The sequence below is a fragment of the Dama dama genome, chromosome 9 (genome assembly GCF_033118175.1).
Source record: "Dama dama isolate Ldn47 chromosome 9, ASM3311817v1, whole genome shotgun sequence".
Taxonomy (NCBI): Eukaryota; Metazoa; Chordata; class Mammalia; order Artiodactyla; family Cervidae; genus Dama; species Dama dama.
In genome coordinates, this window is record NC_083689.1 from 37,869,498 (window position 1) to 37,881,824 (window position 12,327).

At 39.1% G+C, this 12,327-nt stretch overlaps 1 long non-coding RNA gene across 1 annotated transcript in view; it reads left to right on the forward strand.

Annotated features, from left to right (window-relative positions):
• The first annotated feature begins 1,766 nt into the window (after positions 1–1,766).
• LOC133061324 (uncharacterized) overlaps positions 1,767–12,327 on the forward strand; it is a 53,260-nt gene continuing 42,699 nt past the window's right edge. Inside the window, exon 1 of the long non-coding RNA XR_009693976.1 lies at positions 1,767–1,863. This is a non-coding gene — a long non-coding RNA (uncharacterized LOC133061324). The remainder of the gene's footprint in view (positions 1,864–12,327) is intronic.

Here is a 12,327-nt window from a genome sequence, read left to right on the forward strand (position 1 = left end):
CTTGATATAAGTGTTTTTTGATCCAATGTTCTGGACACTCAGTGGGCCATTTCAATCTGGCAATTCAGGTTGAGTCATTTTCTTGGTAATTTCTTTCTCTTTCCATGTTTTTTTGTTCTCTCTTTTTGGAAAACCTATTATTTGGCTGTATCACTACTGCAGTTCATGGGGTCGCAAAGAGTCAGACACAACTGAGCGACAGAACTGAACTGAACTGAACTGAGGAACTATTATTCCTGATTCTCTTATCTTTTCATAGCTATTTTCTATCTTTGGATCTTTTGCTCTACTTTCTGGAAGTTTCTTCTTCTTAACCTAGTAATGCTTCTACTGGGTTTTTTCATTTCTGCTGTCATGTCTTTTATCTTTCATGAACTCTTTTTTATTCCCTCGAAACACTTTTTTTTTTTTTTTAAAGCATCTGATTTTTATTATAGTATCTTCTTTCATCTCTTCGAGAATACTAATGAAAATGATTATTTAAGATTTCTCTTTCCTGTTATAGTCTCTCTTTCATCAAAGTTGTCTTTATATAAGTTTACTTGTACTCTAACTTCTAGGTTAGAGGATTTTGTGATTAACTGGAACTCTCTCTAATAATGAAAATATTCCCTCCCCTGTGTGTCAGGCTTGTTGATATTATTGTTTATGTTGGGCAGCTTGGGTGGGTTCTTTGTGGGGGAGATTTTGAATAATGTTGTCCTTCAGTATTTATTCTTGTGCTGGACTGATTCTCTAGGAGAGAACTTTGCATTCTTTTACTCAAAATACAGACATCTCTTTACTGGAATTCTAGAAGTAAAGTTGCAGTTTTTGCTTTCAGAATCAGTGATGAATATAGACATTCAGTTAAATTGCAGATGCTTTCATCTGTGCATAGCATCTTCTAGCCAGAATGCCTCAGTTGTTAAATTTAAAAATTTCTGCTAAGATCAGGGAATGGAAGCTGCCCAGCAATATAGATTAGAGGATCTAATTATTGGTTTGGAGTTTTCCCACTGTTTTAAAAATTATAGACCCCTTTCCCTAATTTTTCCCCAGTTATAGAGGTATCAAGTGCTTCTAGATCCTGAGATTGCAAGAAATCTATGGCATAAATAAGGTTATTTCAAAATGTTCTCTATTATTAGGGAATTTAGCTTTCTTCCATCTACTGAATCAGTTATTACATGCCTGTCTCCCTTGTAGCATCCAGTGTTTCATTGTTTTCTTCTCCTCTTCACTCTTTCCTTATGTATGGGTTTATGTCTCTAAGAAATCCTCTTTACTCAGTGGGGATGTAAGAAAAAACTAATTTCAATGAAGAAATTTGGCTGTCTTAAACTATTAATAGAATGGCCTTAAAACTTCTTCTGCAAGATGCGTGTTTAAGAATTAATATACTAAAGATACATTCACTTTGACTCCTAAAATGACAAAATAAGTGTTATGATAATAAGTAAGGAAAAATGAAATATTTTTGTTTGTCTTCAGAGTTGTACCAGCTTGTCAACAATGTTTTCTGAAAACAGTGAAATTGATAACTGTAAGACTGATGATTTCCATCAGTTTCTGTCTTGAGGCTGTATGAATATTCCACAATTTATTTGTCTGTTTTACTGATTAAGGCCATTTGGGTGGTTTCCAGCTTTAAGTTATTATGAAAGTGTTGCTGTAACATTCTAGTACATGTGTTTGGTGAAGAAATATATTCATTTCTGTCGGATGTATATTTAGTAGAATTGCTTGTTAATGAAGATATCTATGTTTTCAGGTTTAATAGATATTGCCAAAGACTTTTCTGAAGTGCTTGTACTGCTTGATGGATCAGAGGATTCGTGCAGAGGATTTTTAGATGGTTAGGAAATATTTCAGACCAACGTGGTAAGTGAGGGAATTCCTTTCTTGATGACTTTTTCTCTATATAAATTAATTACTTTAAGTGATGCATGCATGCTAAGTCACTTAAGTTGTGTCCAACTCTCTGCAACCCTTTGGACTGTAACCCACCAGGCTTCTCTCTCCATGGGGTTTTTTAAGCAAGAATAATGGAGTGGGTCGCCATCACCTCCTCCAGGGGATCTTCCTGACCCAGGGATCAAACCCATGTCTCCTGCATCTCCTGCACTGGCAGACAGGTTCTTTACCACTAGGTACTTGACTATAAATTTTACCTGATGGAAGAAACCAACCTGATTGGTTCTTGATAAAAAATCCCTACACTAATTTACTTCAGTTCAGTTAAGTTCAGTCGCTCAGTCGTGTCCGACTCTTTGCGACCCCATGAACCACAGCACGCCAGGCCTCCCTATCCATCACCAACTCCTGGAGTCCACCCAAATCCATGTCCATTGAGTGGGGGATGCCATCCAACCATCTCGTCCTCTGTCGTCCCCTTCTCCTCCTGCCCTCAATCTTTCCCAGCATCAGGGTCTTTTCAAATGAGTCAGATCTTTGCATGAGGTGGCCAAAGAATTGGAGTTTCAGCTTCAACATCAGTCCTTCCAATGAACACCCAGGACAGATCTCCTTTAGGATGGACTGGTTGGATTTCCCTGTGGTCCAAGGGATTCTCAAGAGTCTTCTCCAACACCACAGTTCAAAAGCATCAATTTAGCCTTGACTAGACAGACCTTTGTTGACAAAGTAATGTCTCTGCTTTTTAATATGCTATCTAGGTTGGTCATAACTTTCCTTCCAAGGAGTAAGCGTCTTTTAATTTCATGGCTGCAGTCACCATCTGCAGTGATTTTGGAGTCCAGAAAAATAAAGTCTGACACTGTTTCCACTGTTTCCCCATCTATTTGCCATGAGGTGATGGGACTACATGCCATGATCTTAGTTTTCTGAATGTTGAGTTTTAAGCCAACTTTTTCACTCTCCTCTTTCACTTTCATGAAGAGGCTTCTTAGTTCCTCTTCACTTTCTGCCATAAGGATGGTGTCATCTGCATATCTGAGATTACTGGTATTTCTCCCTGCAATCTTGATTCCAGCTTGTGCTTCTTCCAGCCCAGCGTTTCTCATGATGTACTCTGCATATAAGTTAAATAAGCAGGGTGACCATATACAGCCTTGACATACTCCTTTTCCTATTTGGAATCAGTCTGTTGTTCCATGTCCACATCTAACTGTTGCTTCCTGACCTGCATACAGATTTCTCAAGAGGCAGGTTAGGTGGTCTTGTATTCCCATCTCTTTCAGAATTTTCCACAGTTTATTGTGATCTACACAGTCAAAGGCTTTGGCATAGTCAATAAAGCATAAATAGATGTTTTTATGGAACTCTCTAGCTTTTTCAATGATCCAGCAGATGTTGGCAATTTGATCTCTGGTTCCTCTGCCTTTTCTAAAAAGCTTGAACATCTGAAAGTTCACAGTTCACGTATTGCTGAAGCCTGGCTTGGAGAATTTTGAGCATTACTTTACTAGCGTGTGAGATGATTGTAATTGTGAGGTAGTTTCAGCATTCTTTGGCATTGCCTTTCTTTGAGATTGGAATGAAAACTGATCTTTTTCAGTCCTGTGGCCACTGCTGAGTTTTCCAAATTTGCCTGCATATTGAGTGCAGCACTTTCATAGCATCATCTTTCAGGATTTGAAATAGCTCAACTGGAATTCCATCACTTCCACTAGCTTTGTTTGTAGTGATGCTTCCTAAGGCCCACTTGACTTCACATTCCAGGATGTTTGGCTCTAGGTGAGTGATCACACGATTGTGATTATCTGGGTCATTAAGATGTTTTTTGTACAGTTTTTCTGTGTATTCTTGCCACCTCTTCTTAATATCTTCTGCTTCTGTTAGGTCCCTACCATTTCTGTCCTTTATTGAGCCTATCTTTGCATGAAAAGTTCCCTTGGTGTCTCTAATTTTCTTGAAGAGATCTCTAGTCTTTCCCATTCTACTATTTTCCTCTATTTTTTGCATTGATCACTGAGGAAGGCTTTCTTATCTCTCCTTGGTATTCTTTGGAACTCTGCATTCAAATGGGAGTATCTTTCTTTTTCTCCTTATTTACTTAATTATTAATATTTATGTGTCCAAATTATTTTCCCATTCTATTCTTTTTAGAAAATACAAGAAGACAAAACATCAGGTTACTATTCTCCCTTGCTCTAGATTTCGGAGATCATAACTGGTCCAATTCTAGTCTGTAAACTATTTTGCAATCTTCTGACTATTGCAGGTTTATGATGTTTTAAAGAACAACATCCCCCTCCCCACCACTACCATTAGCTGTTCTGTAAATTCTTGTGAGAGAGAGGAAAACAAATCTTCCATAGAGCCATGAAATTTTTCTCTCTTTTTCAAAGAGAAGCATGATTAAGATGAAATTTGAAGTATACCTAATTCACTTTGGGAGCCTTAGGAAATATGGGTAAGTATAAGAAAGTTTAGAAAATTAAACTTATAATACATGCCGATTGAATTTAAAGAAGGTGACTCATCTGGAATGTAAGAAAATCAATAAAAGACATGCCGAAGTTGAGAGCCAGTGTGGTTCTCAACCACAGAAGAGAACAGGAGAATTGCACATGGGGTAAGGCAGCTCAGAGAAACAAGCTTTAAATGCTCATTAGAAAAACTCTTCCTTTTCCCCCCATCAGTGGGTATTACTTTGAAATGTCCTAGAAATGTCCAGCTATCAAATGCAAATTATTATAATTGATTACATTTAATTAATAACAATGCTGTGTGGGGGGCAAATAGGTAAAGTAACAAGGAGACTGGCTCTCTTGTAAGCACTATTTTCCCTTTGCTGTCCCGCTGCAATTTGTGAGTCAAGGCCTTGGCATGGCAAGCTGTTAATTCACAGGCCTTGGTTTGTTTAAACTTTTTTTTTTTAACTGTTTCTTATGCAAATTTTCAAATATTCCCAGAAGTGGAGAGTAGGATGTAATGAATATGATATACCCATCACACAGCCTCAGCAATCATTAGAATTAGCTAGTCTTGTTTTATCTATATAGCCACTCACTTCACCCCACTTCCATGCAGATTATGATGAAGCAAAGCTTAGGGTCCATAACTATTTCTTTTTGAAATATTTTAACATATCCTTAAAATATAAGTTCTTCTCTTTAAAAATATAATTGCACTATTATTATCACACCTAAAACAAAATCCTTGATTTGTGTCTAATCTTTTTCTGTTGTTTTGATCAGGGAAAATTTGAACTCAAGACTTGGATGAAACAATCATGTCCTTTGCCTTAAAGTTCTCATTTTGGTTTGTTGTGCATGAGCACGATACATTTTATGTTCAAACCTACTCAAGTTGATGATATAATTTTCTTTAATAACTACTGACACTTGCTTTATCTTCTTGTATTTCTCTTGCCTATATCGACATTTCTTCATCAAATGACATTGTCTGATGGAGCAGACATCTGATAGTTTCTTTCTTTTACTGCCTAGGTGTTTTAATTGCAGTATGGGGTCCTTTGGCTACAAACAATAAGAAGTGAATTCAAATATAGCATTTTGCACAGTGCTGAAAAATTTCTCCTACATAATGTCAGTAGACATTTTGCAAATATACCTACAGTGGTGCTCTTGAGTTTGACACCAGAGGTTCTCTAGATTAGATCATCTGAGCCCAGAGAGATTCCTGTGACACCATCAGAAACATTTTGATGTCATTAATCGTGGCACAGCCATTTAGTGCTTTGAAAAAATGAGAGCATGTTGCAGGTTAACGTCTGTCTCTGTTAAAAGTCAATGAGAGATGGATAAAGAATAATCAATGAAACTAGTATCGCTGGACTCTTGCTATCCAGGCTTGTTCATGTTCTATTGTTGTTGCTCAGTCACTCAGGCATGTCCGACTTGTTGTGACCCCATGGACTGCAGCATACCAGGCTTCCCTGTTCTTTACCATCTCACAGAGCTTGATCAAACTCATATCCATTGGGTTGGTGATGCCAACCATCCCATCCTCTGTTGTCCCCTTCTCCTCCTGCCTTCAATCTTTCCTAGCATCAGGGTTTTTTCTAATGAGTCAACTCTTCACTTCAGTTGGCCAAATTATTGGAGTTTGAGCTTCAGCACCAGTCCTTTTGATGAATATTCAAGATTGTTTTCTTTTTGGATTGGCTGGTTCGATCTCCTTTCAGTCCAAGGGAATAGTCTTCTCCAACACTCCAATTCAAAAGCATCAATTCTTCAGCACTAAGCCTTCTTTATGGTCCTACTCTCACATCCACACATGACAACTGGAAAAACCATAACTTTGACTAGATGGACCTTTGTTGGCAAAGAGATATCTCTGCTTTTTAATATGCTGTCTAGGTTTGTCATATTCTAAAGGAAATGAATCATCTCCAGTGTTATCCTCACTTGATACAAAACCTGTGGATGCTTTTAAACAAGTCATAAACAGATGGGTAAAATTTGCAATGAATACCAAATCGTGTAATTTGGGTATTTTTAGGAAAAAGAAGTTCAGAATTATATTAGAGTCTCTGCATTCTCATCTAAACTAAGAATGGATTATTGTCTCACTTCTATAGGCTGTAACTCAAGATATTATATTACATCATGCAGATGTGCTCTGCCAGAAGGTTGTAAGGCATTTCCCAATTACACAGGCATTGCAGTGACATGGATGGCTTTGAGTGGGGGCTGGACTATGCCTCTAAATTCTTTAACTCTCCATTGCCAGTGGGCAGTGATTGCTCTTCTCTATCTCATTTCTTTTCTATGTTGCCAGTTCCATGAGAAGAGACAAAGTTAAGCTACAATAATAAAACCCAAACATCTCAGAGGCTTAATTTTAACTCACATAAAATCAGCTGAAGGTCAAGGCATCTCTCTGAGAGCTGTCCTCCATGTGTTGGAGGAGTTACATTCAACCTTATTTCTTAGAATATTGCTAAAACTCTATACTTTATGTTCACTATTTTCACGAGGAGACAACAGAATGACACCATTCCCCTCTTTCTGTTTCTCCATTTTCTTTTATCTAGTAGCACCTCCACGTCAACATGTGCTTCCACAAACACTTGGGCAGTGAATGAGAAAGCATGGGGAATGGTGCAACAGCTCCTCAATGCCTTCACGTGGAAGCAGTGGGTGTCCTTTTGTTACTGAATCAAGTCTTGCTGCTTACAAAACCGATACTCACAAGCGGTAGACAGGAAGGTTGCCTTTAATCAGAATGCTGGCAATCTGGGCACTTGACTGAGCATCCCCAGATTCTTCTTGGCCTTGAGGATTTTAAAGGGAAGAAGGGAAGTAATCTCAGTTAATCATTGAGATGGGGATGGGGTGGGGCGGTGGTCAGAGTCACCATCCTCCACTGCATGTAGGCTGGTGACTTCTCGTGATCTTCCTCCAAATGTTATCTTGTCCACACTGTTTTGTCACACAGTTTGTTCTGGAGATTAAGGAAGTACAAGCGAGGGAGGGGATCTGGGCATCTGTTCATTACTTATCCTTCATTTCTACTTCTTGCTGCTGCTACTGCTGCTGCTGCTAAGTCACTTCAGTCGTATTCGACTCTGTGCGACCCCATAGACGGCAGCCCACCAGGCTCCCCCGTCCCTGGGATTCTCCAGGCAAGAACACTGGAGTGGGTTGCCATTTCCTCCTCCAATGCCTGAAAATGAAAAGTGAAAGTGAAGTTGCTCAGTTGTATCCGACTCTTCGAGACCCCATGGACTGCAGCCTACCAGGCTCCTCCGTCCATGGGATTTTCCAGGCAAGAGTACTGGAGTGGGGTGCCATTGCCTTCTCCATTCTACTTCTTAGATGTATAGAAAGAACTGAAGAGTTAGCCAAGGTGTCATATGACTAAAAGATTTGAAAGGTGTGCTTGAGCCAGAGAAAAATAGAGCATAGGGCTGCCTGGTTTAAGGTTAGTGACAAGACAAAGAGGTGCCTCTTGCAAAGAGCTCTTTCCATCAAAAGGCAAAAAGATTTTTCCTGCCAAAAGCTGCTTACACTTTTCCACTCATATTTTATTGGCCAAAGCAAGTCATCCAGCCAGGCCCAAGTTTAAAGGGGCAAGGATAGGCATTCCTTCTGTGTAATGAGAATAAAAGAGAATTGGAAGTCCTGGTGGGCCTCACAGGTGTCTGTTACACCAGCTATATTTTGAATTATTTCTTTGAAAGTTGCTAAAACTCTACTTAATGTTCATCATGTTGGTGAGGAGACAAAGTAAGGACACTTTTTTTTTTTTTAATTTTCTTTCTAGTTTTTTTTTTTAATTTCTCTTAATGAGGAAGATTTTCCCTAAATATTGTATCTTATCACAAGTATTTTGATGGCTTTAGATCAGTCTTTCTAAAGCCTTAATGTACATCCAAATCACCCAGCATCCAAGTGCAGATTTTCATTTAGGAGGTCCGAGGTGGGGCCCCAGATTCTGAATTTTTAAGGAGCTCTCAGGTATTGCTTTGCTAGTGTGCAAGATGAATGCCATTGTGCAGTAGTTTGAGCATTCTTTGGCATTGTCTTTCTTTGGGATTGGAATGAAAGCTGACCTTTTCCAGTTCTGTGGCCACTGCTGAGTTTTCCAAATTTGCTGGCATATTAAGTGCAGTACTTTCACAGCATCATCTTGTAGGATTTGAAATAATTCCACTGGAACTCCATCACCTCCACTAGCTTTGTTCGTAGTGATGCTTCCTAAGGCCCACTTGACTTCACATTCCGAGATGTCTGGCTCTAGGTGAGTGATCACACCATCGTGGATATCTGGGTCATGAATATCTTTTTTATATAGTTCTGTGTATTCTTGCCACCTCTTCTTAATATCTTCTGCTTCTGTTAGGTCCATACCATTTCTGCCCTTTACTGAGCCCATCTTTGTATGAAATGTTCCTTTGGTATCTCTAATTTTCTTGAAGAGATCTCTAGTCTTTCCTATTCTATTGTTTTCCTCTATTTCTTTGCACTGATCACTGAGGAAGGCTTTCTTAACTCTCCTTGGTATTCTTTGGAACTCTGCATTCAAATGGGAATATCTTTCCTTTTCTCCTTTGCCTTTTGTGTCTTTTCTTTTCTCAGTTATTTGTAAGGGCTCCTCAGACAACCATTTTGCCTTTTTGCATTTCTTTTTCTTGGGGATGGTCTTGATCCCTGCCTCCTGTACAATGTCACGAACTTCCATCCATAGTTCTTCAGACACTGTGTCTATCAGATCTAATCCCTTGAATCTATTTGTCACTAAGCGCCTGTCTTGGGGAAACCTGGAGTGCTGCAGACCATGGGGTCACAAAGAGTCGGACATGACTGAGCGACTGAACTGAATTGAATGGGTAACGCTGCTATTGGCCTGTGGAGCATCCTTGGGATAGCAGGGCTTTGGTCTGTCACTCTGTTTAGAGAGGGAGAACCATCATGATTTTCATTGAATTCAAAAAGAAATTTAGGCCATTAGTTTTTGTCCCTCCCCTACATCTGAATTAAGGGCAGCGTCTCATGGTGATGGTTGTCAAACATGTAGGAAGACTGTCAGTGCAATTCAAAAACCTACTTCTGAAAGATAATTGGTTTTGTGTTCATTCATATTAAAACAGGACTGCAAGGAAGAAAGGAGACCTAATTGAACACTCAAAACGTCCCACTAAAAGCCAGCATCTAATTATGGCAGGGCCCACACAGCAGGGACACTGAAGGGCAGAGGAGATGCTGAAAACATCTTTATATGCTTTTCCTCTGAAGAGCCCTTCCTGAGATCAAATGCAATTTGAGCTAAGAAGGCAGCAACTCACAAGCTCTACCCCCAGCAAGCATCTCAGAGACAGGCGCTCAGAGCATTTGTCATCATGTTTCGATTTTGCCTAATTATTAATAGAACACTCCCCCCCCCCCCCAATTCTTTACTAATTAAGACTTCTTGCATGTTTTAAAGCATTTCACTTAGCACTCAGGATTCCAGATGAGTTGCCATTTGGCTCCAAGATGCAGACTTGCTTCGAAGGACTGCTTTAGAATTGTGTGGACGTGCACTTGGGTAGGAATGAGGCTGGACTGGATAAGAGCACTCATGGGCACTGCACATTTTGCTCAGAGTCTTTTTTTTCCCTTTGCTCATTTGTAATGCCAGCCCATGGTGGTGGAATAGGTATATTGCTATAAATTATCAGCCGTGTCTCATACTTCTTATTCTGGAGGTGTAATTCAAAGAACTGTCGCAAGGAATAGCAAAGCTATATATTCTTCTTTATAGCAATCGTCGTAAAAAAAATCCCAATTACTTTAAATTACCACAGAATGACTTCAAAATCAACCTCAGCCCTGCTGCCCTTGATTTCCTTGCAATTAGTTCAAAGGGCAAGAGACAGAGCAGTAAGTTTTGGGGTATATTATATAGCAGTTACATTTTTCATGATCAAGGAACTTTTAGTTTACAGCTTCTTTCCTTTGAACTGATTCATTGAAGGGGACAATAATTCTAAGTCTGTCCCCTTATTCTGCTGACACTCAATTTCTGGGGCTTAAACATATTTCACTTTCCTTTTATCATTAGAATATTTAAAACTCTAATTTAAAATCTTTGCAAATGCTTGGTTTTTAATGTGATAAACTGTAACTCATTGGTATTAGCCCAAGGTATTTTGCAATGCCCAAATCCTGCCCTGGCAAAGCCACTCCTCTTCAGGATACCCTGATGATGAAGATAGATAGATAAGGGACAATTATAAAGGCAAGTACTTCTTCATGTAATTGTGTCCAGTCATAGTCCACGGAGTCCACATGCTCAGTCTCCCAATACAAGAATATTTGTTAAACCAGCCTGTAACATATGAGAACATTTTTTCTTATCCCTAAAATTAAACCTTAATTTTACCATCAACATATGGGCATAGGAGGAACAACCAAATAATTCATGTCATTCACTCATGTGGATTATACACCAGTGACTGCCTGGATGGGAAAGGCTCTGGTACACTTAGTCCTCACCCGGAAGTGAGTGGGTGGCCTGCAGGGGTTTAAGCCCCTTGAAAGGCTGAATTACTTTCTGTGCAATTCATCTTACCATTATAGAGATGTCAAATTCTAGTACAAGTACAGGAACTCTTAACATGAAGCCATCTGCTCTCCACTGATGCATTTGTCCATCCATCAGTCCATCAATCCAGCCTATCGAGGGAAAAAAGTGAGAAGTGATGGTCTCTGTTTATCCTCCATTGACTAGAATATCTCTTCTGGTGTCTGTCTCACTGTTTCTCCCCAAAGCAGTCATGTACAGCCCTTGCTTCAGAAATTATAGTTTTTTTTTTCAAATATTGATATGTATTTTAATGAGAGTCAGGATGACTGGTGTGGTGTAAAGAGTACCTAGATTAAATAAATTTATCCAAAGGCGCAGTATCCCCCAACTCCAGATCACTTAATCCCCCTATATTTGGAGTGTTGGATATATGCATGCATTCAGTCTTTAATAGTTATTCTCATTGATTTTCCCTCTTCCCTTGTATGGAAAGCATTTGGAAATGGACAATAAATTTAAGCTATTTTCCCCCTTAATTGAACAATTTTAGATAACTTCAAACAATGCTTCTGCTTAGATCTTATGAAATATCTGATGCAAATTTTCCCCAGGATAGGTTGTTTTGGGCCATTTTCTATTGCCTTCTTGATCATTCTGTCCACTCATATTTTTATATCCCAAATCTGCTAAAAACTCCTGCTGAGAGTGTTTCTAATGCTGCCATTACTCAGAGTTGACTTTCCTCAGGAAACCTTCACATTTGATTATCTCTTATCTCTGTTATATACCAGCCTCTTCATATTAGCTAAATGCTTCTCTTTGGTCTATATCCAAATCACTTGATCCCTCCCTAATTCCCATGTAGCCACCATGCTATTTTTCTTTTCCATCAGACTATGTATAATGTCTCCTTTTCCTCACCTAATGCTCAAACAGTTATCCAATTTAATGTGACTCTGGTCCCATCCCTTCTCTGAAATAGCTCTTTCAAAAGTCACTGAGAGTATTTTCATTGCTAAGGATATTTTTTGGTTTTTATCATATATAACTTTTGAATTGTATTCGACATTGTTGGTCCTTGCCTTCTTGAAACAATCTCTTAGCTTGCTTTCCGTGGCATTATTTGCATCTGCTCTTGTGTTTGAGTTATCTTCCAACGCCTTCTCCACGATGTTTCTTTATGGTTGTAGAGCTTCTTTAAGCTTGGTCCTGCATCTGCTCACCATCTTACTGGCTGTTTTGTCCCTTAGCAATAGCATTTATACTTATAGCTTCAATCTCCTCCTCCAAGTAAATGACTCACACATTTATATCTGTAGGTAAGACCTCTTCTCTCGGCTTCAGATTACCTCTCTCCTTGCATTTCTTGGCATTTCTTGTGGATAGTTACAGCCATCTCAGAAA